This window comes from Camelus bactrianus, chromosome 12, assembly GCF_048773025.1.
Source record: "Camelus bactrianus isolate YW-2024 breed Bactrian camel chromosome 12, ASM4877302v1, whole genome shotgun sequence".
NCBI lineage: Eukaryota > Metazoa > Chordata > Mammalia > Artiodactyla > Camelidae > Camelus > Camelus bactrianus.
The window spans coordinates 45,845,308-45,869,556 of record NC_133550.1 but is presented as its reverse complement, the minus strand read 5'-3'; the positions used below and the strand labels follow the sequence as shown (position 1 = coordinate 45,869,556).

Here is a 24,249-nt window from a genome sequence, read left to right as displayed (position 1 = left end):
TTTATGTTTTCAAACTTACGAATGGAACATAATAATAAACGAGTTCCAGATGCTGGAGGTGATCATCAGATGATCAGGCAACCATGAAAGAAACAGCATGCTTGAAGACCAGGTGTCCTGTGACGGACCTATGTCTTCTGAGTCTTTTAACTTACTAGTGTCATGAAATTAACCATATTTCAAGATATGTTTTAACAAAAGATCTGATTTTTTTGCAATGTGTTGATGAAGTTTCTAAAAGGCTGATTAACAAAATGGAATCTGCTGATTTATCCTTGTATGCATATCACCAACTAGAGACTTAAACATACACTGTAAGCACAAGATCTTAGGAACTCACTAGTGCTCTGTAAGGATTGTATCTGGACTATCATTGTGCATGTATTCATCATAGGGGTGTACCAGAGAAAAGATACATGAAACAAAATTTTTAATTAAGTAAAGGGTAATTAAGCAAAGATAAATTTCTCTGACTGTATTATCATATACTTTCTTTCAATAAATATTATTTTGATATAAAACCAGAACTATTATTATAAGAATTTTTCCTATTTAGGTAGAGAAATAAAGAGTACAAATGAAAAAGGATGCTTTATTTTTCTGATTACTAAGACTTAGCATGTTAAATGGCACTTTCAATATGTTTTAAATTTTAGTAGACATGATTTAGTTGTATTTACTTTCATTTTTTGGTGATTACCTACTTTTTGAGGCATTACTATGAGCAATGGTTAGTTTTATATACTTCTGTTCTTTAGCATGATTAAAAGCATTGTGAATCATGCTACAATTATGTTAACATAAGTTTAAAGAATTTTAAAAATAGTTGCTTAATAAAATTATTTTATTATTTTTAATAAATTTCCAACATTTAAACTTTATTCAAATGTTTAACATAGATAATTAAATTTATAATATATAAATATGTTTATATATATATAATTACTCAGTTTGCCATAATAAGAGAATGAATATGAATGAATTACGAATGAATCAAAAATTTCTATGATCTTTAAATTTTGTAAGTGTAAACTTTGTTTCTGTGAAAAATGAAAACATAATGTTGAAAAAAATCTTAGGATAATGGTAATTGACTAAGCATTCTACAAAGAAATATAAAGCTAAAGACAATTATACATTTTTAATGACTATGGAAGGACTGTCAAGATAAAATCTCAGCAAGTGAAAAATATCTGTAACAATTACTTTCTGAAGAATACAGAGCCCTTCCTTAATGACATATATTTGAATACACATTAAAAAGATCCCTAATTTTTTGGGTAAATGAATTGTTTCAATCACATGCCAGCTATTATAATATTGTGCATTAAGTTAAATATAGTAAGAAGTGTGTACTTTCTATGTTATACTCAAGCAGTTTCCTTCCTGAGCACATGAGCAGCTTCCAGAATCAAATCAAATCCACTACATCACTCAGTGAAATTTACTGCAGATAAGGAACACAAAACATGAGAGAAAATGAGACAGAAATATTATCTTTCTCAAAAAATCTATGCTCATTTGACTCTTAAATCATGTATTATTTTCCCTTCATATCATTCTTGATGGGACTCTTACAAAAAAAAAAAAAAGGTTAAACTGCCTGTGCTTCACTGTCAAGAGAAACCTATGGTCAGGGGGCTATCTAATTCCCACAGCTTTCATCATTAATATTTTATGATTCTCACTGATCTGTCCTATCTGGAAGAAAAATTTATCTTTCATTTGTGCAAGCACTACCTGCTGAGTAATAGATTTCATCTCTGTAAGCTGAGTGGTGAAATGCAAACGGCAGCAAAGGAAAGAAGAGGCAAACTGTTCTTTTATTGGAGTCTGACTGTACTTCACTGGAGTTGCAGAGTCAGCCAAGCAAAGTGAAAGATCCTTGGGGGACCAGGAATAGTGTTAGTTCCGTGATAACACACTTTGGCCTGCACATGTTAATGCCCACATGTTTAAGCTGACTTCTAAATGAGATGAGTAGCTATGGTGACGTTGTTTTTAACTGGAACATTGCTGAAGGAAGCTTGGGGCCTACAACGTTGGAAAATCATTAGCTCAACCTTGAAAACTGCCTTCACTATAGATGAGATGACTAAAAGGCAAATTAATGATCTTCAGACACTTAAAACTGAAAAGGTAGGATATTTTGCCCCTTGATTGAGTACGGCTTGCCTTTGTTGAACTTAAGATGCCATCTAAGTAGACTCACCTATGACACTGGAGCTGAGCATTCCCTGGGCAGAATTCATCCACAGAAACATGAAACAGAGAAAGAGGGTCCAGAACCTCCTTCCACAGTCAAACACACACTGGTTGTCACCTAGACCACAGGTGCATCTAGACTTACAGGAAGTAGAGTCTTACTCTCACATGTGGTTGTAAAGATACCTTCTGGAGAAATATATTTAGTGCATGATCAGAAAAAGAAATCTTGGTTTCAAATGCGTATTGTCCTTTGCTAGAGAATATAGAATTCAAAACTCTATGAAACAATTGTTTCTTTTCTTCAGAGCTCTTATCTCAATTTTTAATTATATATTAAGTAGTGTGATTATTTAACATTGTTCTGATCTCTTAGAACATAAATCAGACTCTGTTTATTTTCATGCACAATTGTATCCCTGGAGTCTTGTACACCATTGGCAAGCAGTAGGTGTTCAACCAGTTTTTGGTAAAATATGTGCATTTTTAAAAAATTTCATCAGTGTCAACTAGCATGTTTTATATAATAATAATGTTTGTGGCAAGAGTGATGATTATTCAAACTACAGCTACTGATCATAAATTTACAGAAAGCACTGTGTTAGAAATGGGGTGACACTAGAATGTCGAAGATTAATTTTTGGGCCTCAAAGAGTTGACTATCTAGTTGAGGGACTAGGCACCTCAACTGTAAAAATTATACAAAATATGAAATATTAAGTGACAAGAGAACATATTAGTTCTAATTGTACACAAGTATTAGACAAACAGAAATCAAAAGACATCCTGATTAAAAAAAAACCACATGGGTAAATAATTGGAATCGAGGGAATATAAACCACAAAGCATAAATTATGTTGCTAGAAATGAAATTATGTTTCTAAGCATGAAACAGCTTAGAATGACTGACAAGAGAACACTACTCCATCTATAAGAACCACCAAACCCAGTTTTCTCATTAATTTGTGTATTTAATTTTTGTAGTAGAAACATACATGATTCCCATAAACTGAAAGGACCCACTTTCAACACTCATGCTAATATAGTATTACCAGAACCATAGGAGAGTGTTTCTTTTTTCACACTCTAGTTGGCAACTGAGTGCTTTAAGCCTTTTTAAGTCTTTGCCAAGCTAACATGGGTGGGGACAGAGGGAGAATTGTCTCTTGTTTGTATTTGATCTTTATTTGTGCTTTAAGTATGTTTTCATATCTTTTTTCTCCTATCTCCAAACTTCAGCCCTTTTCTCATTCCTCTGTCCCTAATTTTTTTTTTTTTTTTTTTTTTGCCTAACTCCTGAGAATCCTCATCCAGGATGGACAAATGGGAGTGGAGTAGATAGTCATTTTTAGAGAAAAATGACCATTTGTAGATATTCTCTGGCTAAGCAAAATAGTTGCTAGTTGTTGCCCATCAGTGAGTTTGCTATACTAGTCACTAGTTTCAACAAATAATTTTTTTTTCTTTAAAATTATTTCAGGCATACTTCTGGCTAATTTAAATTAAATCATTTAAGCCTTTGTTCTGCCAATAACTCATTAGCTCCTTTATGCTATATCTATTCTTAGTTGAATTTGATGTCAATTTGTGAAAACTATTAATTTAACCAATAAAGTATGCAGTATAAAAAAAGAATAATCTATTTAAAACAATATTATAAAATTAGAAGTTAAATAAGAAAATACAACATGCCAAGATTGGGGAAAATCTCCAGATTTCCTTGATTTTAAAATCAAAGTAGTTTTCCTTAAAGCTAATATCCAACTAATTAAATTTAAATCATCTTATTTAAAAAAAGAACATCCTTTATATTCCCTAAACCTTGAAAATTTTCTAAACTTGCCAATTTCATAATAATATTATTTGTACAGATACAATCCACTGGTAATTCCCATATTATTCTCTCCTATTCAAAACATCAATTTTCTGGATTTAATTTTTAAACATATTCACTTTTTTTTCTTTATCATCTCTATCACCTACACTAATGCATTGGTGTTTTTTAGGGTCATATTTTACTACATAACAGAATTTTTTTGTTGTTTGCTTGCTTATTGATTCCTTTTTCTTTTTCTTTTTAATTACTCTGCAATAATTACATTTTATTCAAAGACTAGTGGAACTTACTTTTTTTTTTTAAAGTTGAACTGAGGTATACAAAGTGGGGGGGGGGGTTGGCTAGGTGCATTCCCCTAGTGACTTCTTTTTGTGTATCAGCCTTAAATTCTTTAAAATATGTGTAAAAAAATTACTACATGATGTGGACTTTTACAACCTTTCAGTTACTACTGAAAAAACAGGAATGTTAAATTCACACATTCCAGAGAGGAATCTCATAGTCAAGATCGGGAGATGGGCAGGGTGTGCACTGGTGATTCTGGGGTGGAGGAAGGGGGAGTTATTACGTCTGTAACAACTCGAACAAAGACAGAAATGGCACATAACAATGACACTGGGGAACAGTGACAGATTAAGGAAGACATTTTCTTACTATAACTTTCCGGAGCTCTCTTTTTCCAAGCGTTCAGGCTCCAAGTAATGTTCCTGTGCCCACAGCAGCTACCCTTCTGGCCTTTCAGTTTATCCCTCTCTAAATCATGTTTATTGCCCCTTCCTGCCAATCAGACAAGTGAAGTAAATACCTCTGCCGCCAAAATAATGTCCTAATATGCAAATCTGGTCAGATCACTCTTGACTTTGATCCCTTTATTGGTTTCTCATTGCCTGTTTGGTTAAATAAATTTCTTAGCCATAAATTTCACTCCCACCAAGCATCTTATGCCTCAGCCACACTGAACTACTTGCCATTTTTCAAACACATTTGATGTGAACTTTCAAGCTTCAGTGCTTTTGAACATGTATTTTTATTTTCCTAGACAAAACCCTGATCAAATGTCACTTTGTGTGAGGGTCTGAAACCCCTGTGGAAATGTTGGTCATTCACTTCTCGAGACTACAATTAGAGGATGAACTACATCTATTGCAGTCTTCTGTGCACGTCTGTGTCTTCCCGTCGTAAAACTCAAGGACGGAAATCATGTTATGTCATCTTTGTGTTTGGAATATCACAGATATTCAACAATAGCTAAATGACTAATACAATTAATTTATATGACATTTTCCCACTAACTGGAACTTTTCAGGGAAAATATTTTAACACAAGATATCTACAGCAGACAGAATTTTGAATTCTATGCACTGCTATTTGAGGAAGTATTTTTGATTTCACAGTCCTTTCTGGACCTCATAAATAATAGATTGTCATAGATTTACTTAAATTTAAGGGCTTTTAAAATCTGATTTAACTTACATTGTCTCACTTCCTTGCTTAGTCGTTAACTAAACCTTTGCTTAGATAGATACTTTTATTAGAAAAAAATACTTTAAATGAAAATACGCCCTTAATTAACAATGTGTATCTTTTACATTTATATATTTTAGTTATTAAAATGATGTTTAGGCTTGAATGATCTAGGAAATTGTAATGTTCCTCATAACTGACACATATAAATGCTATAAAAAATCTGCTAGAAACACAGTGCAAAATAAAAAGCCTCATCAGAAAAATGACAACTCTCTTTCTGATCATTGAGTAGTTTGTGTAAATAGTATAAATCCTCCCCAAATCTATAAAAATATTTTGTATCATGCCAAATAAAATATTCAAACTCTTCTCATAACCTCTTTTAGTAAGAAAAATAAACTTAATAATCTACTAATAGTGAGAAATATTTTCCCCAGTAGTTTCTTCAATAAGGCTTGCAATTAAATTATACTTTAAAATTTACAGCGTTGTAAATCCGAACATACTTTAAATATATTACTGTCATGGATTCTTAAATCAGTCTTATAAAGCAAGCCTAACAAGTTTTGATATTAGCTTTCCTTTGTATTAGAAAACTGAGGTCACAAGAGTTTTGGTAGCTTCCCAGAGGCAATATATACCACAGGTCTTCTAGGTCTCAATTAAAAATAAATTCATAATATATTATGTGGAAAAATGTCTCTCTGACATTTTTCAAGTGGTTTCTCCACGATTTGAATAAAAAGCTAAGAGTTTATTCAACTCTAACAACTATGTTTAAACATCTAATTTAATATTTTATTTATCTTTAAGATGTAAAAACATATTCAGTTTTCAAGTTTTGCCCTCAAATTCTTCCCAATTCCAATTTCATTAGTAGATAGTCTTAAGTTCATACAAAGCATTTCCAAATGTATTCCCACTGTTTTCTAGGAATATTGCTGGATTTAAAGAATGTAACATTTTACAAAAACATTTTATTCAATTCACATGCCACAGAATTCCATTTTCCTGGAAGATCTAACATCTCCCCTTAATGTTCACAAGAGCTCTTCCTTTGTGCTCTGTTCATCCTTTGTTCACGTTTGTTCATCCCTTTGCTGATTTTTTCTCCCTACAGAAGGAACCATAATTCTCTTGATGAGCTGGGCTAAAACCAGTGTTTCTAATTTCCATTCTGCTGGCTGGAAACACCTGTCTCCTTTTTCTCTTGTGAGATGCAGACAGCCCCTGCCCACCCCCATCCCTCCCCTGGGGAGATATACATTCATGCTGGAAGGGCAGACACAGGAGAGTTCAAGCCTCAGTCTGATGTGGCCAATACAGCTGATAGAGGCTCTCCTACCTAGGCTGTGGTACTCAGATATGCTTACTTTTTGGACACAAAACCACAGTGTGAAACTTCAATTTGAACGGATTACAATGAACTAAGATGATGAGGATTCAGTCCTTCTGGTTCTTGCCCCTCTCACTTGATCAGCTCTGTGGGTTAAGAGCACTAGAGCAGCAACCCCTGCACGGAGCGCTAACACTTGTGGGGTAAGCTTCACCCCCACACTGTCTACCTTTTCCATGCATGTCAGCATACTCAACCTGCCCAGAAAAATGCAAGTCAGCACTCTCGCACAGGATGGAAACAGAAATAAAGCAGGAAGCAAGACAATGGGTAGAGAGCATTGTCTCTGAAAACGTCTTTGTTCTCAATTTCCTAGAGGTGGAGAGGGAAACATGCAGCCATGACCACCAACTCACATGAAGGCCTACAGCTTGTAGAGACCTCCGGGATGACAGACCTATTTGAGGCTCAAGGCCTCACTGAGCGAGGCCTCTAGACAGACTGATCTCCTCATGTCACTCAAAGAGCAAAGCATTGTTTTTCCCTTATTGCATTCTCCCAGAGGCTCCAAGTCTTTTTGCTTCTTTTTTTTAAATGAATAAAAATTATTAAGGTAATGTTCAGAAAACTCTCACAGTTGTCTTAGAAATTTTTAGGAAACAAATATATGTCTTATTAAAGTTTTAAATCTACCTAGTTGTTTAACTCCTCAGCTAAAATGCTTATTCTAGCTTTTGTTATGACTGGCTATTGAATCACATCAGAATCCAATACCAATCTAGAGTCTAATAGATTGGAGATAATTTATTTAAATAATTTTAATTAAGAAATGACTTTTAACTATGAAATTCTACCCTAAGAATTATAATTTTATCAAGGCTCAAATTGCACAAATGTCTGAAAACACTTCATTCTTAGCTGTTAAAGTAAAAGAGAACACGACATGATAGAAGCATTTTTCCTCAGATTCTGGATCCTCAGAAGATTCGCCTGAAGAATTTAGTCCAACAGGGAGCAACTTTCAAGAAATGATTGTGGGGAGTGAAACCCTGGATGTGAACAAGGTTAAAGTGGAAACATCTTAGTGGGCAGACATCTATCCACGCTAACAGGGGATGGGGTTGGCCAGCAAAATCCCTCCCTTAGAAAGTAATGGAAGGTGGAAGACAGTCTTCATATGGTTCCTGGAGGAAGGCAGGGGGAGGAAGGAGGTCTTCCTGTTATCAATTTCCCTCATCGTCCATTCCCAATACGAACCTTCAACTTGGTAGAGGAAGAAAGCTTGGGCCAGGTGCTTTGCTTTCAAGTTAAGAGAGAAATAGTGAAAATCAAATTGCCTACAGCATCCTTAGTATCTGTTCTACTGGACTTCAGTTTTAAGGACACTGGATCATCTGTTCCATGGGCAGAAGGCATGTAATAGATTATGAGGCCCACTGGTCCAGGTTGATGATTAGAGACGAAAGCAGGAGTGAACTTTCTTGCCATGCAGACAGAGTAAGAGCAGAAGCCGAAGTGGAAGTGCTAGCTGGTCAACACAGGACCTAGACCCTGGCTGCACAAGTCCCGTCAACTGGACGCATCCCTTACTAATAACTCAGAGGATTCCCTGGTTCTCCTGAGCCTCTGTCAAATACTGCAATTGGATTACCTCTAAAATTTCAGCTTCAACATCCGTTTCAGCTAATTTTGGTCTGCCCCGTGTGTTCTTATCTCTTAAGCCACTGGATTGTTTCAGACCAGCCTGTGCTAGTGACCATAAAATATATATTTTCTTATCAGGGGCAACAATGCAGGTTTTCTATTTTTTAATTTTGTTATATTGAAGTATAGTTGATTTACAATATTCTATTAGTTTCAGAGGTACAACATAGTGATTCAGTATTTTTAAAGATTATACTCCATTTAAAGTTAATGTCAAATATTGGCTATATTCCTTGTGCTGTACAATACATCCTTGTAGCTTATTTTATACCTAGTAGTTTGTACCTCAATCTCTTATCCCTATCTTGCCCTTTCTCCTTCTCTCTACCCGCTGGCAACCACTAGTTGGTTCCTGTATCTATGAATAGGTTTCTGTTTTTTTAACATTCACTGTTTATTACAATGCAGATTTTGTTCTTTAAGCTTTAGTTTGATTTTTTGGTAGGTATTCTGCTCTTCAGGGTTATGGTTCACATCTTCATCTGCTTTGCAACATTACTATTCCTCTTTCTAAACTGTTCCTTCCTTCTACGGTTAGTTTCTTGGGAAACAGTTTTTGTGGTTGTTGTGTTGTTAGTTAATTAGTCTTTTTCTTATAGTTCAGTTATTAATATGAATTTCTGATGAAGCTTTTGAACCTCACTTTTAGTCCCTGCATGGCTAAGTGAGGGCCTAAACCAGTTTAATCTGCAGTTGACCTGGGTGTCTGGGATCTTACCAATTATTGAGGCATTCTTTTCTATCCCAGTTTTCCATGCCTCTAAAGAGGCTGCCCTGCCCTGCCCCCAGCCCTCTGCAGCAGCGCAGTACATGAAAGGCCTGTAGGCCTTGGGGTGGGCTTTCTTAGCTCTCCTCCCTTGCCCCAGTCTTTTTCAGGCCATGGCCTTGCCCTTGGTGAAGCTCCTCTGTGGTCAATACTACAGATCTTGTTTGTGATAGTGACTGCTTGGAATTCTAATTCATTGCTTCAACCCACATGTGACCATTTATAGCTTGTTAAAAATTGTGCTGGTTTCCCCTCATCCTGTCTAAGGCAGAAAGTCTTCCTCTGCGGCAGTGCCCTTAGAGATGAAAACAATTACGAGATTCCTTTGATTCTTTTACTCTGGGGAAGGATCTCCCTTTTCTGGAATTTGGTCATTTAGTTTTGTGTCTTCCATTCTCTGAGGAGTTAAAAATATATGACTTTGTAGCTTATCTGGCTTATCCTCAAGTATTTTTTAATAAGCTTCTCCCCAAAAACTCTTCCCTTTCTCTTGAATAGGACAGTCCTACCTACAAAAAATATTGAGGTAAGTCAAATTGAGATAATATGGATTTACTTCTCAAATACTGAAACCACCATCCTTCCACAGGTGACTGGGTCAAAAACAGTGCTCCAGATTAGAAAATAGAGTATATGTATAAGTTTTAGATTTTACTAAGTCTATTAGTCTAAAATCTAATACCTGTAAAGTGAAAAAAGTCTCCAATCGTAATACTCCACACATAACATGGCACCCAGAGGAAAGGGAACTGTGTAAGCTTTGGGAGTTGAGTAAGCAGATGAATTTATACAACAGTCTCATTCCCAACTGATGTTTCTCTAGTTTCCAGTCCTCCAGGCCAATTAGAGTCAACTCCATCTTACAAACCACATCCAATTCACCAGGAAATCCTGCTGGCCTCATCTTTAATATACATCCATAATATAACAATAGCTCTCTAAAACTATTGCTATCATCTTGGTCCAGGTTACTAGGATTTCTTATCTGTATTTAACTAATATGGTTTCAGCTCACCCCCATCCTTTCACTCTTGCAAACTTGTCTCTTTGCCCATCCCCCAACCTATTCTAAAGAGAGTAACTAGAAGGATCTTTTAAAAATAAAAGTCAGATAATCTCATTCCTCTACAAAACGTTATAATATCTCCTCAGTCCTTTTGAAATGAATGCCAATTATGATGGCTCAAAAGGTCCTCGCTGGTCTCTGATTCCTGCCCTCTTCTTTCAGCAGCAGCCACACTGCCTTCTTCGTTGTTCTCTGCACCTGCTGTGAGCCTCCTTGATGTGTGAAATTTGCCCTGGATGCTCCAATTTTCTTTTTGAAATTTCTCCTCCTAAATATTCCCATGGCTTGAGCACCTACCTTCCTTCAAGTCACTGTTCAGATACAACCTTCTAAAAGAGGTCCGTCCTAACTATTAAATTCCAACTTCCTCCCTCCAAACAGGCATTCTAAAGCCCCTCATCTTGTCCTATGTCTTTTTCTTTTCTATAGCATTTGTAACCTTCCAATACATCATATAATTTACTTATTTATTTATTATTCATTATCTGTCTTCTCGGACTAGATTGCAAACTTTATAAGAACAGAATTTTTTTCTTGGATAGTTTGCAAGTATCTAACAGATCATAGATATAATAAATAGTTATTGAAAGAATGAATCAACATGAAGGAAAAAGCTAGTCAGCTAATCTATCTCTTGTGTGTGGATTCAATCAAAATATTTACCAACAGATATTTTCCCCCAAATTTCAGCTTTAGTTTCAGTTGATAGTTTGTAGCTAAGATTCTCTTTACAATATTTATTTATATAGACAGCAATACAGTTTTTAAAGGTTATAGCTTTATCTCTGTATCTTTCTTAATAAGCTGGGATTTCAAAGCTGTGTCTATCCCTGAAGAGATTTTTAGGAAAATAATATTACTAGAACACAGAGGTATATTTGTCAGGACAGACCTAGAGTAACCACCTCCTACCAGGTCCATAAACAATTAGATTTGGAACCATATTTTTGTGCTGAGTTCTAATAATGCAATTAACAACCAATTTAAAAAATTGAACAACCAAGAAGCAAACTCCTTATTCAGTCAAAATCCATGGGAAAACATGTATCCAATTTGCTCATTCAAGAGTATGCTGATTTTTCTAAACAAAGATGAAATCTAGATTATCACATAGATTAGTAATCATTTAGATTACTCTAAATTGTAGCTGAGGTTAAAGCTTATAAAATAATACAGGTTGTCCCAAAGTAAAATTCCAAAGTAATACTGCTTTTCAGTGCAGAGGTAGGCAATGGAGAATATGATTATGTCAAAGCACAAAGAGCGGAGGGAATTGCATGCAGTCATATTAAATGCATTGTGAAAATACCAAAGCAAGGAACGCTTTGATTTTTGGAGGTTAGGAAAGTAGCAGGGCATAATGGTAATATGTGAATATGGGAAAAACATAGATTCAAAATAAAGTCTAAGCTCAAAAAGACAATCTCTTTTAGAAGAGAAAAATATCAAATAGGCACTATAGCATCAAGTTCAGAGGATCAAACAAGCAAAAAAAAATTCACAGAGATAGCCCCAACTGTTTTTCGAACATGATTTTTAGTTGGCTTATAACAGTATTCTTCAGGCTATAAAATATTTCTTAACTTTACTTTTGGTTATCAACATAGCAAACATGGTTGACATTTATATAACTCACATGAGGACTGCTGGGTTGTGCAACTCCAGAGAGCACATCCTATTCCCATATGACACTATGTGAATGATTTCCCTTAGCATCAGGTGATGGGGTAGAAATGCACTATGGGTCAGGATTTTATATATGTTATTCCATTTACTCCTCTCAATAATTGTATGAGTTGAGATTTTTATTATTAACCCTATGTTAGCTTCTCTCCTGAGAAACCAAACCAACAGAAGATCTCTCTCTCTCTTTTATTTATTTATCTACAAGTCTCATGCAATTATGGGATTTGAGAATTCCCAAGATCTGCCATCTGCAAGATAGGAGACTAGGAAATCCAGTGGTGTAGTTTCACTCTGAGTGCAAAGGCCCAAGAGCAGGAGAGCCAATGGTGTAAGTCCTGGTCTGAGTGCAGAAGACTGATGTTCTAGCTCAGCTGTCAGGCAGACTGAACAAATTCTCCCTTCCTCTGCCTTTTCTTTCTATTCAGGCCCTTAATAGATTGGATGAGGCCCACTCACGTTGGAAAGAGCAATCTGTTTTACTCATTCTACCAATTCAAATGCTAATCTCATCCAGAAACACCATCACAGACACATCCAGAAATAATGTTTAGCCAAACATCTGGTCACCCTGAGATTCTGTCAAGCTGACACATAAAATTAACCAAAACATCTTCATTTTATAGTATTGAGAACTGAAGAACAGCGTTAAGTATCTTGCACAAGTAAAACACCTAATAGTACTGGAGCCTGGATTTTAATGCAGGGAGTCTGTCCTCATGATCCCTGTTTTTATCTAGGACACTGCACTGCCTCTTCAAAATGAGGCTTATTGAATACTTTCAAGTGTTACTTCTAGGAAATAGCAATGAACATAAAAGCAAATCTCCTGCTCTCATGAGCTTTCATTTCTGTAAGGGTATTCAGACAACAACAGCTAATATATAGGGTGTTTATTGTTTGCCAACTACTGTTCAGAGCTCTTTATAAATATTAACACATTCAAACTTCAAGACATCTCTATGAAATAATTACCATCATTATCCTTCTTTTACAGACTTCAGAACTAAGAACAAAAGGATTAAGTGACTTGCCCAAGGTTACAGAGCTGGTAAATGGCATTTCCCGTACTCTTAAGTACTTTGTTACATTCTCTTCGGTTCCAGCACACTCGTCACTAAACTAATTATTCAGAAAAAGATCTTTCTCAAGCAAAGAGACAGAACTTTCCTTGAAGTTTCTGAATTTCTCTTATTGTCTGTTTTTTAACTCCATACTTTTAAAAAATCCCAGGTCAGGCCAATGTTTTTTGTTGTTCTTGTCCACATATGAGTGGAGGAGAAAATGATATAATTGCAAATAAATAATAAAAGCTAAAATAAAATCCAAATATGTTTATGAGTGTACAAAACGTGTCTATACTTATATTTGTGAGTCTCATCAAAGATGAGACAGACAGATAAATAGACACAGACAGCCACACATATTCATATACATGCATTCTTTCCTCCTGCTCTCATATATTTTGAGCAATAAAGCAAAGGGTGGATGGAAGGATGTTTGGATAGATGGATAGATAGAGAAATGATTACTTAGATGGGTAAATAGGTAGGTTGGTAGGTAGGTAGAGAGAGAAAAAGAGAGTGAGAGAGAGAGTTATATATACTACCAAACTGAATAAAAGAAATACATAACTGAAGAGGACAGAAATTGAAGAAGAGAATACTGTGTCAACATATCCACCCCTGTCTTTTTTTTTTCTCATGATAATGAATTTAGGAGAATTAGCTAGTTCCTTAGGTCCTTATCTAGGTAATTTTCTTCTTTGAAGAAGAAAAACATCTCAGACACTTAAAGCTTTACCTAAAGTTTCATTCTGTTAGTAGCAGTATGCTGTTGGAAAATCTGAGAGAACTAGGAGTTACCTTTTCATTCTCGTATGCAAAGCATACTTCAGAATAAGTCCATATGAAGAACATTTTAAAAATTAGTCAATAATTCAGTTCTTGAGGGCTTTGAAGAATCTTAATAGATCCACATAGAGTACCCAAATACTCAAACTCCAACACTTTTTCTATGAGAATATGAATTATTCCATGTAGACTACAAGTGTTTATTGATTATAACATATGATTCAGTAATGGAGATGGAAAAACAAGTGTTTTCAATAGGTGCTTTTGCTAATGAAGTTCTTGAGATTTATGTGTTTCAAGTTGATGAGAAAATATTTTTCATAAACAGCTTTTTTTTTTTTTAGTGCACTGAAAAGTATGCATGCTGGCATTAGAATAAAACATTTGCTCAAGTGAAAATGTAACGTATTTCAAAGCTCTTATTTCTGTTACCATGTCACCTAAAACTATGAAGGGAATAGTGAATCTGGATATTGCACTTATCTGAAAATGAGACTATATGTCTATTCAGTTCAAACTTTCAACTCATATTCCATAGTGGAAGTCAGTGTAGATTTGCATCTTCTTTCTGGAAATAATTATATAACTGAATAGAAGACAAAAGGGAAATTTTGTGGTAATGAACATCAGTTCTTTTGCTTTTAATATTTAATTTGGTATTTATTTACTTTATTGAAATATAAATCCTCTTACCTATTAACTTGATGACAAAGCTTGTTAGATTAAATATCAGTGCTCTTTTATTTTCCTTCTGCAGACTGAAGAACACTCACAGGAAGTTGAATGGGGTGTTGCCAGGTCACCAGGCCTTAACCCGATGGCCTTACTGTTTTTACCCCTTCACCAAGACTCTACCAACCCTGCTATGGCAAAATAGTAAGGTACGATTTTAATAGTTCTCCTAAAGGCTGTCTTCCTGAAAATGATTTCCTAACTTCCCTAAGAACTTCATATTGAACTAAGGCGAACAGTTCTCAAACTTTTTCCACCCTAACATATCTGAATGATAGCTCATAATTCTCTCTGTAATAGTAACAAAGCAAGGATTTTCTAAAGTGCGAGAAGCCCACACACTAAAGGATGAAGTTGGTAAAACCCTGGGGAAAATGTGATGTGTGGATTAGCCTTAGTTTACTACCACTTTTCAGTAGGAGCCGTTTTTGAAATATGAACAAGCACTTTAACCAATTAATATTTTAAATAAATTATTCATTTTAAAAATTAGTCCTAGGGCTCAGAAGGAAAACCTCACAAGATAGAAATCTTAATAAGAAATTAAGTTTAATAAGAAAAATAAAGGGTGGAGAAGCACTGATTTTGTTTTTCCTTGAGAAGAAGACATTCGTGTCACTCTGATGTGAATAGGGGCGAACCCCAGACTGACATGAACAGCATTTGCATATTGATATCTAGTCAAACCCTGCACAAAGATGCTACTTGATATTTTTTCAAATGAATGGGATTTGGGGGGATTCACATAAGTGAATAAAAGAGCACAGAAAACAACCTTAGTATCTCTTATAATTGTAAAGGACTCTCTCTTCTATTATTCCTTTTAAGAATTTTGCCTAAGTATAATCAAGTAGGCAAAGATGAGGAGATCATAGCTAACCTGCTGAGAGGTCAGGTAGCAGTTTCAAATGCCGAACTATAAAAGCAAAAGAAAAAGGTCAAACTGTGACTAAAGAGCGGTACATTCAGTGGTCTTCTCTTAAAGTATTCAGGACCTCCAATGGCCAGCATTCAGTATGATGATACAGTGTGGTCTTGTCTGATGGGAGGATGGGGACTGAAATGAGGATTACAATATAAAGGCAGCAAGGAAAAAAAATTTCCCTAGAAAATTACCCTGAAAAATTACCTTCCTATTTACTCAAAAATTATTGTATGTTATTTATATATAACTCTATCAATAACATGCATGGGAAATTAGACAATGTATATACGCAAAATATGTAAAGATATATATAGATATATATATGTGCTATAATAACCATCACATTTTTGTTATCTTTAAACACTAGAAATGTTTAAACATTGAGAATAAAGTGAAACAGAGACCTCTGAGAGTAGGTTCTCCCTCTGGGCATGTGCTCAGTGAATGAAACGGCTGTCACCGGCTGCTCTCTCTCTCTCTCTCTCTCTCTCTCTCTCTCTCTCTCTCTCTCTCCCTCTCTCCCTCTCTCTCTCTCTCTCTCTCTCTCCCCCTCTCTCTCTCTCTCTCCCCCCTCCCCCCTTTCTTTCTTTCCAGTTTCCTTTTTAAATGACTAGTTGATCTACCCCACTCCTACCTTGCTAGATTTTGCTACTGGGCTGTCAGTTCTGTTAGACTGAGTAGCAATAGATCAGGTCCTCCATGGCCTGAATCTTAGATAAGACTTGTCTACTAAAATTCCAGACGCTTGTTTACCAGAAGTGACTCACTGCACCAGTGCTGTGCCACTATTCAGTCCTGTTTTGGCAGATGCTGCTAACAAGGCATCTTTTCTTTATCAGAATGTATCCTGCATTTCTCCTCTCTCCACTGTCTAATCTTTTTTTCTGTTTTTTTTTGGCCTTTTGCCACTTGCTATCTTAACTATTCTGATTTTAGCTACAATTCAGCCTTGTCTTGCCTAATCAAGCTCCTTTCCTTTTGCAGGGAAAGCAGTTATACTCACTGTTATAGGTAATTTATTTGGGCTAATTTACCCCCTAGTAACTGATTCAGGCTTTTATCACATATTTATGTTGTGTTTGTTTTTTACATTTTCCTTTGTAATTTTGGCTTTTCTATTTTATTTTGATTACCAGGGAAAATAGGCAACAATTTGCCTGATTATTTAGATCAAATAGAACATTTAAAAATATTTGGAAATGCATGAAGTGTTATTAAAGCAGCAGCAGAAAAGAGCTTAAAGGATTATCCGACCTGACTATGCCTCAATCTGGTTATAAAAACTTGTCAGCGAACACACACACACACACACACACACACTTCAAATGTACCACAAATTCAACAGGAATTAAGACATTGCAACCAGACTTTCATGCTACTGCTGTAATAATGGCAGGTGGTTGGATTTGTATATTCTACTCAAAATTAGTAGGTGTGGAGAAAAAGAAAGAGAGGTTTATTAACTGGAGGAAGGACATACTCAAATAAATATGTTCCCCCATAAAGTTAGCTTCCCAGGGTGAGTATGATTAAAAACACAATTACAGTAATGGCTTTCCATTACTGTAAAAATTTGAAGGTAACAAAATTAAAGTGTTTAATTTTTTAGAACAGACTTATTCTCTCAGCATGGAAATAGCTGTGTTTTTAAAAAATATATATACACAAAGTCAAGGCTATAAAAATAGTGTAGGTATTTTCTAGGCATTCAACTTAAGATAAAGAAAAAATTAAAAATTAATGACATTTAGTTATGATGAACAGAAATCACTTTTTTTTCCTCTGTGATTCAAGGGAATGTGGACAGAGGGAGTATGTTTTGTAACATAACATAGTTTTAGGACTCCACACTGGGGAAAATATATGTGATTATGGTGCATAAGAAAGCATTAATAGTGAAATATAAATAATAAACATATGAAAAGTTCCTAGATATAATGGATTATGCTCCAAATACAGACTGATAACTTATAGACGTTAAAAAACAATATGTAATGAAGAGGTTTTCTTTGCCATTGATTTGTTGCCATGGTGACTTTTGGGGATGATAGGAAGGTAACATTATCAAAGTGATTTAAATGTGAGACTCTGTGATCCAAACCAAAGATGAGTGTTCACCTGGACAGAAATCAAGGACCTCATTTTAATCTCCTAAGCATGCTAGTTATTATAGCATTACATTTATTTTGATTACTCTGTTTTTTATCCGCATGAATTTACAAATTCACTATGAATCCAGCTTTCTGTAATATTCAAGATATAGTGTTCATCTGGTACAATTGATAACTCTAGGGAACAAAGCCTATTTCAGCTCCTGGAGCACAGAATGGAGAATATCTGTTACAGGAATTGAATGAAGTCTGCGAGTGGCATCTCAGTGGCATTTTGCACTATTGCTGTGAATACAGCTTTTACATTGAGACCTTACTCAATTGCTCAGTTACAGAAAAGGCCAGAGAGATCATGCTGATTTCTTCAAGAAAAAAGGAAAACAAAATGGGGTCTACACAGACAAAGCCAACTATCTTGAAACAGCCCCCTTTTGCCCTAAGCATAACATCACTGAGTGTGAGAGGCTGTAGGCTCTGTCTCATGGGATGTGGTGCACAGGGTTAGATAACTGAGATGCTTGCTTAAAATATTCATTTTAAAAATACAAAGTCTACATTGTGAAGCCTCCATGTCACTAGAGAATGGAGACATTATATAGTTCATTACAGTTTGTTCAGTGTGCTGTCTAGGGACCCTTTGCCCAGTGGGAGCTTTTAGTAGCAGAATCCTTGGCAGGCATTTTTTGGCAGAGAAAATATTTCTGTTCAAGATGATATGAGTCTTGCACAGATGCTTTAGGAGAACACTTTTTCAGAGGTGACATGAAGTGGGCCACAGCACAGTATAACAAAAAGAAGCACTGGACTGAGAACCAGAAGATGGTATTTCTAATTCTGGCAATGTCATTAACCAGCTGTGTAACCTTCGGCCGGCCTCAATTTCCTCATCTGCAACATGAGGACTTTAGACTAAACCATCTCTAAGTTCTTTTCACCTCTAAAATCCTACAATTCTTTTCGGCATTACCATGTGTCTTTATTTTCCCAGAGGGACGATTCCTTTGACTAAATGGAAATAAAGTAAGAGCTTCTACTGAAAAAGGGATTGGTAGGCAACATACCCATTTGTCTCACTGTATTTCTTCAGAGACATACTGGAACATATCTTTTTGTCAAATATGAGGTTTTCTTAAGAGAGATTTAGTACTAACATATATCAACCACAGTTTAGGCATTTTCTGAAAAAAAGAGGGAAACATTCAGCATAACTGTAAATGGTGAATTGTAATTTTCACAACAAAATTATCAAAAGGAAAGTTTAATATAAGTTTCAAACTATTACAAATGATATGAAATGTGTTTGAAACTCTTCTCCCTCCATAAAATGTATTTGGGGGGGTGGTTGTTCACTTATAAAAAATTAATGATGTGGAAAAAAAGGGAGATTGTTTATAAACCCAAAGTTAATTTGAATCTTTCAATAGCAAAATAATTCTAACATGTTTTATTGACTTTACTCTCCTTTTTTTTTTTGCATTCTAATCTACCAGAGACTGAATGTTTATGTCCCCTCAAAATTCATATGCTGAAACCTAAATCCCAATGTGATATCTGGAGGTGATGTCTTTGGGAGACAGCTGGGTATGGAGGATGGAGCCCTCATGGACAGGATTAGTGCCCTCAAAAAAGATACCTCCAGGGAGCTGTCTGGTCCCTTCTGCCATGTGACAATAGTGAGAAGGACTACTGTGAACCAGGAGGCAGGCTCTCGTGGGTCACCACATCTGCTGACACCATGATCTTGAATTCCCAGCCTCCAGAACTGTGAGAGATAAATCTTTATTGGTTAAGCCACTCAGTCTATGGTATTTTGTGATAGCAGTCCAAATGGACTGAGACAAATTGGTACCCAGAAGTAGTGATGCTGCTGTAAGAAAGAGCTAAAAGTATGGACATAACTTTGGAACTATGTAATTGGTAGAGTCTGGAAGAGTTTTGAGGTGCTTGTTAGAAAAAAAACCTACACTGCTGTGAACAGACCTTTAAAGGTGATTCTGGTGGGACCTCAGAAGGAAGAGGAGGAGCTGAGGAGAAGGCTTCAATCTTTCTAGAGACAGTAGCTAAGTAATTGAGAAATGAATGTTGACAGAAATATGGGGCGATAAACGCCATTCTGATGAGGTCTCAGATAGCAATGACAACTATATTACTGGGCACTGGAGAAAAGGCAGTCCTTGTTATAAAACGGCAAAGAAGTTGGCTGAATCCTGTTTGTGTCCTAATGTTCTGTAGAACTTGTGAGCAATAAAACTGGGTTATTTGGCTGAATAAATTTCTAAGCAAACTGTTGAAGGGGTAGCCTGGTTCCTCCTGACTGCTTATAGTAAAATGCGAGAAGGAAGAAATGACTTAAAGATCGAATTGTTGAGCAAAAAGGAAGCAGAATTTAAAGATCTGGGAAATTCGTAGAACTCCATTTCTTTGAGGTCAGTTCCTAGACATCTACTATGTTCCTTTGGTGGTGTCACGCTTCCCTGATTCTTCGTGATTTCCTGCAGCCTTGTGCAGGTGTCTGCATTTAAAGAAGCAGTCACTTTTTCCAGACTTCCTGGACTGACTTTGGTTAAGAAAAGACTTCCCCTGGGGGGAGGGGGGGGACGACACACAGCAGTGTGCTGTGAACCTGGGTCTAGTGGCATAGGGTGCCAAGTGCAGTGATGTGTGATAGCTCTTGGTCCGGGGGTACATGATATCTCCTTGGCTCAGGAAGGTGGAGTCCATGACGTCACAACTGCATGATGCTTGGTGACAAAAGCTGTCGGAGGTTCCTCAGTGGCTGTGCGCCTGTATGCTGCTGGGCCTGACTCCCGCCATAGTCTGCTCTGCTGTGCTTGAGCCTGCAGCTGGCCCCTGCAGCCACACACGTGCACGCCTGACAGGCAGTCCAGGCATCCACAGCTGTTCATGTGCACACGTTTGGCTCCAGCCATTGCCGCCACGCAGGCAGCTGCAGTCAAGCATGTGTACACCATCAGCTCCACCATCAGTGCTGCCTGACCTCGGCGTTGCCGCTGAACCTGGAGGAACCACTGAGGCCTCCACAGCCTTGCAGTCACTTCTTCCAGACTTCGTGGACCTCAGCATGTCGTCTGTAACTAATAATAAATTAGTCTCTTCTTCATCTGAATTTATAGCGTTTATTTAATTTTTCTGGCTTCTTGGACTTAAAGCCTTCAAATTAATACAGAATATCAGTAGCTATTGTGGATATCTGTCTTATTCTTAAGTTCACTGAGGGACACTTTAGATTTAGCCGTTTCATGTAATGTTTGATGATGATTTCTAATGAATACTCTTGATCATGTTAAAAGAAATTTAGTACTAACAGAGGAAAAAAGTTATAAATATAAGTTGTAAGTTTCAGTACACAATTCCCAGAGAGCCTAAAATATAGAATCAAATTATTTAAAATGATGTGAAATAGACTCTTCCTCCTTTATTTACAGTCTGAAGAACTGTCAAAAAATTCCTGAAATACTTCTTGTTCTTCTTGTTTTTTATTGCATTTTTATCCAAAAAAAGTATCCTCTAACATCTCTATGTTTTAGTACATTAAGTTTTATTTGTATACAACTTCTTGCGTACGTTCCACAGGCATAACAGGGTAACATACACACAGCTGTAGATTTAAACTACATGTGGGATCAATTAAACATGATCTGTGCACATGTCTGTGTTAGATTAAATTTATTTATTTATTTTTAGATTAAAATCTTTGATGTCCTTCTTCCCTGACCCAGTCATTATTAGACTGTCAATTCTCAGAAAAATGTTTTTTAAAATCTCCAATTTCTGAGGAACATGTTTGTTGATTTAACAATTTTTATGTGTATTTCCAAAGGACTTTGTTTCATGCATTTCTTGTCCTGCTGATCACCTTGGTGGGTTGCACCATTCATCATTAAAATTATCCATCTTTTACTGTCGAGGTTGTTGTCTTTATTTTTTTAATATATTTTTATTGAAGTGTAGTAGGTTTACAATGTTGTGTCAATTTCTGTTGTCTTTAAATGCTATCATATCTAATTTAAAATTTGTTATGACTTATTTGCTTATTACTTAATTTTGAATCACTTTTGCCATTTTATGTTAGATCTGTTTCTTTTTAGCAAAATTTACTGTTTGTATTAAGTTATTCAAAACTGAGAGTCTTTATCATTGACTATCATATTTTTCAACCTATTGCCATAAGTGATATATTTTATCTCATTCCTTTGATAACATATATATAATCCCATATTTAAAATGCACTAGGGATTTATTGTTTTATCCTTTCTTAAGAAAATACTGTCTGACTGATCAAGTTTCCTAAAGTTTTATTTATCTTTACGAATATTACTGTTCACAACCACAATATTATCATCTATTTGGGATTAACCCAAATTTTGAATACATTCACTGATCATCACTATTTCTCATACACCAATATTTTCTACCTTGAGATATTCTGAGATATTTTCTCTTATTTAATTTTCATTTGAGTGGAGCAGATCTTCAAGTAATTACCACATAGAAGACTCATGAATGATGTACTTTCTGAATTCCTGAATGTCATATTGTGCTTCCTCATAGTTCAAAAATACAAATGATATATTGGCTGAGTGCAGTTTCTAGTTTTGCAGTACTTTTTTCTCAAATGTCTCTATTCTTTACTCTTTTCTAGATTCTGATATTGTGATTAGAATTCTAGAATCAGTCTTTTTTATTCTCCTCCATAGGAAAAGGTTGATTTCGAGGCTAATAAGTCCTTGGTGATCTTCTAGACTTTCAAACAACGACAATTTAGTCTCTTAAAAACCCCAAACCACCAGTATGTTTGGATTTTTCTTCCAGATACGTTAGTTAGATCACATTTAATCTTACTTTTTGAGAAAGGAGGGCAGGAGAAAAAATTATTAGCATAGATTTGGGCTGCCTTCCTAGATTCTTTCTAAACTGTATTTCCTAATCCTCACACCCACAAACGATTGTTTAATTTACCCTTGGAGAACAAAAATTCAGAGAAAAACACAATTATTTTTGTTTACTTGTTACAATGATTTATCTAAAAATTTAAACATGTTCCCCACACCCCTTTACTCTTTCCTGTAAAATGTCACATAAAGTACCAAATCAACCAAACAAACAATAAAAATATCAAAAACCAAAAGGAAAGAATTTAAAATAAATTGAAGACAAGATCAGGGGCAATTCTAATTCTTGGTCCTTAAGTAGGAATATTTTATAAGAAGAAAAATGTTGCCTTAGATGTTTTTTAAAAACAGATTTAGTGGGAAGGAAAGGACAAAAGCAGCAGTCTTGAATAACAGCTATTTCCTAAGAATTTAGTAAATGAGGCAGAAACACAAAACCTTGGTGTGTTATTGTCAAAATTTCTTAACATGACTACAGTGACGAGTTGTTAACCATTCCCCCCCCCCCCCCCACTGGCTCCAGATATTAACATTACTACGAGAATCCTCAGGATATTTTGTTTCATATGAAGCATTTATGCATTTTGTTATCACTAGCCAAATGCAAAAGACGACAAAGCTTAAAGTGGCTAATCAGGCAGGAAGAATGTAAGTATGAATGACACTATCTAGACACTAGTAGACCTTGCCCTGAAATGGCTGAAAGTCTTAGGCAAATAATAAACAGCGAACAGAAAGAAACAAGAGCTTGAAACTCACAGCTGTACAATTCCTCTCTTATTTTATGTGATTCCACTGAAAAGTGACTTAAATATAGAATCTCTGAAAAAAATGAAGAGATGTTCCTTGACACAAGGGTATGTTTCTGTGTATCTGATAACTCGATGAGCAGCCCCTGAAGTGTCTCAACGCTCCCACAGAAGGTTCACACAGCCTGCAAGTGCTTGCCTCTGGCGTTCACCAGACACACACAGACTTTATGAGAAGGAAGCTAGCCTTTCCCTCATCCAATAACTGCTCCCCAGAGAAGATCGCAGAGGCACTAAGGCGTGCTCACTTGTTTCACAGGAGGAACTAGAAATTGTTTTTCCTTTTTTTTTTTTAAACTCCATCCTCTGTAGCAAGAAGTTTCTGGTTGCCCTACAATAACCCTTGGCTCTCCAGTCTTCTCTGATATATGACAGGATGAAAACACTTCCCAGAATGAAAAGGGACCTTTGTTTTGTTTTGTTTTTTTCCAAAGCAGATCATAATTCTTTCAAGTAACCACACCATCACCTCATGCTCACATAAAAAATCAGTGATCATAAGCTACGAAAAAGAATTGAAAAATTGCCTTTTCATGAGCAAAAGCAAGTATCATGTTATTTGCTATCTCCACTAACAACATGTTGGATTAGGGAACAATACTCATATGCTTTGCTTGGAAGTAACTGGAAGAATGGTGGAGATAAGTTATCCCCACCACGTTCTTTTATTTACATTAAAACGGTGGCTCAGAGAGTTTATGTGATTTAATTTCTGAAGATCATCATTATAATTAGTGATCAAAAGTACTAAAAAAGGGATGTGAAAATATTGTATTATTAACATTGGGGATTTGTATATGTAGACCATGTGTGTGCCCTTGGAAAATTTTAGCACTAATTCA

General features: G+C 35.8%; 1 protein-coding gene across 3 annotated transcripts in view; it reads right to left on the bottom strand.

The window, feature by feature from the left end:
• The window catches only part of LOC123616141 (alpha-1,3-mannosyl-glycoprotein 4-beta-N-acetylglucosaminyltransferase C), a 588,644-nt gene that overhangs the window by 42,976 nt on the left and 521,419 nt on the right, over positions 1 to 24,249 (bottom strand). The gene's annotated exons all lie outside the window — the stretch shown is intronic.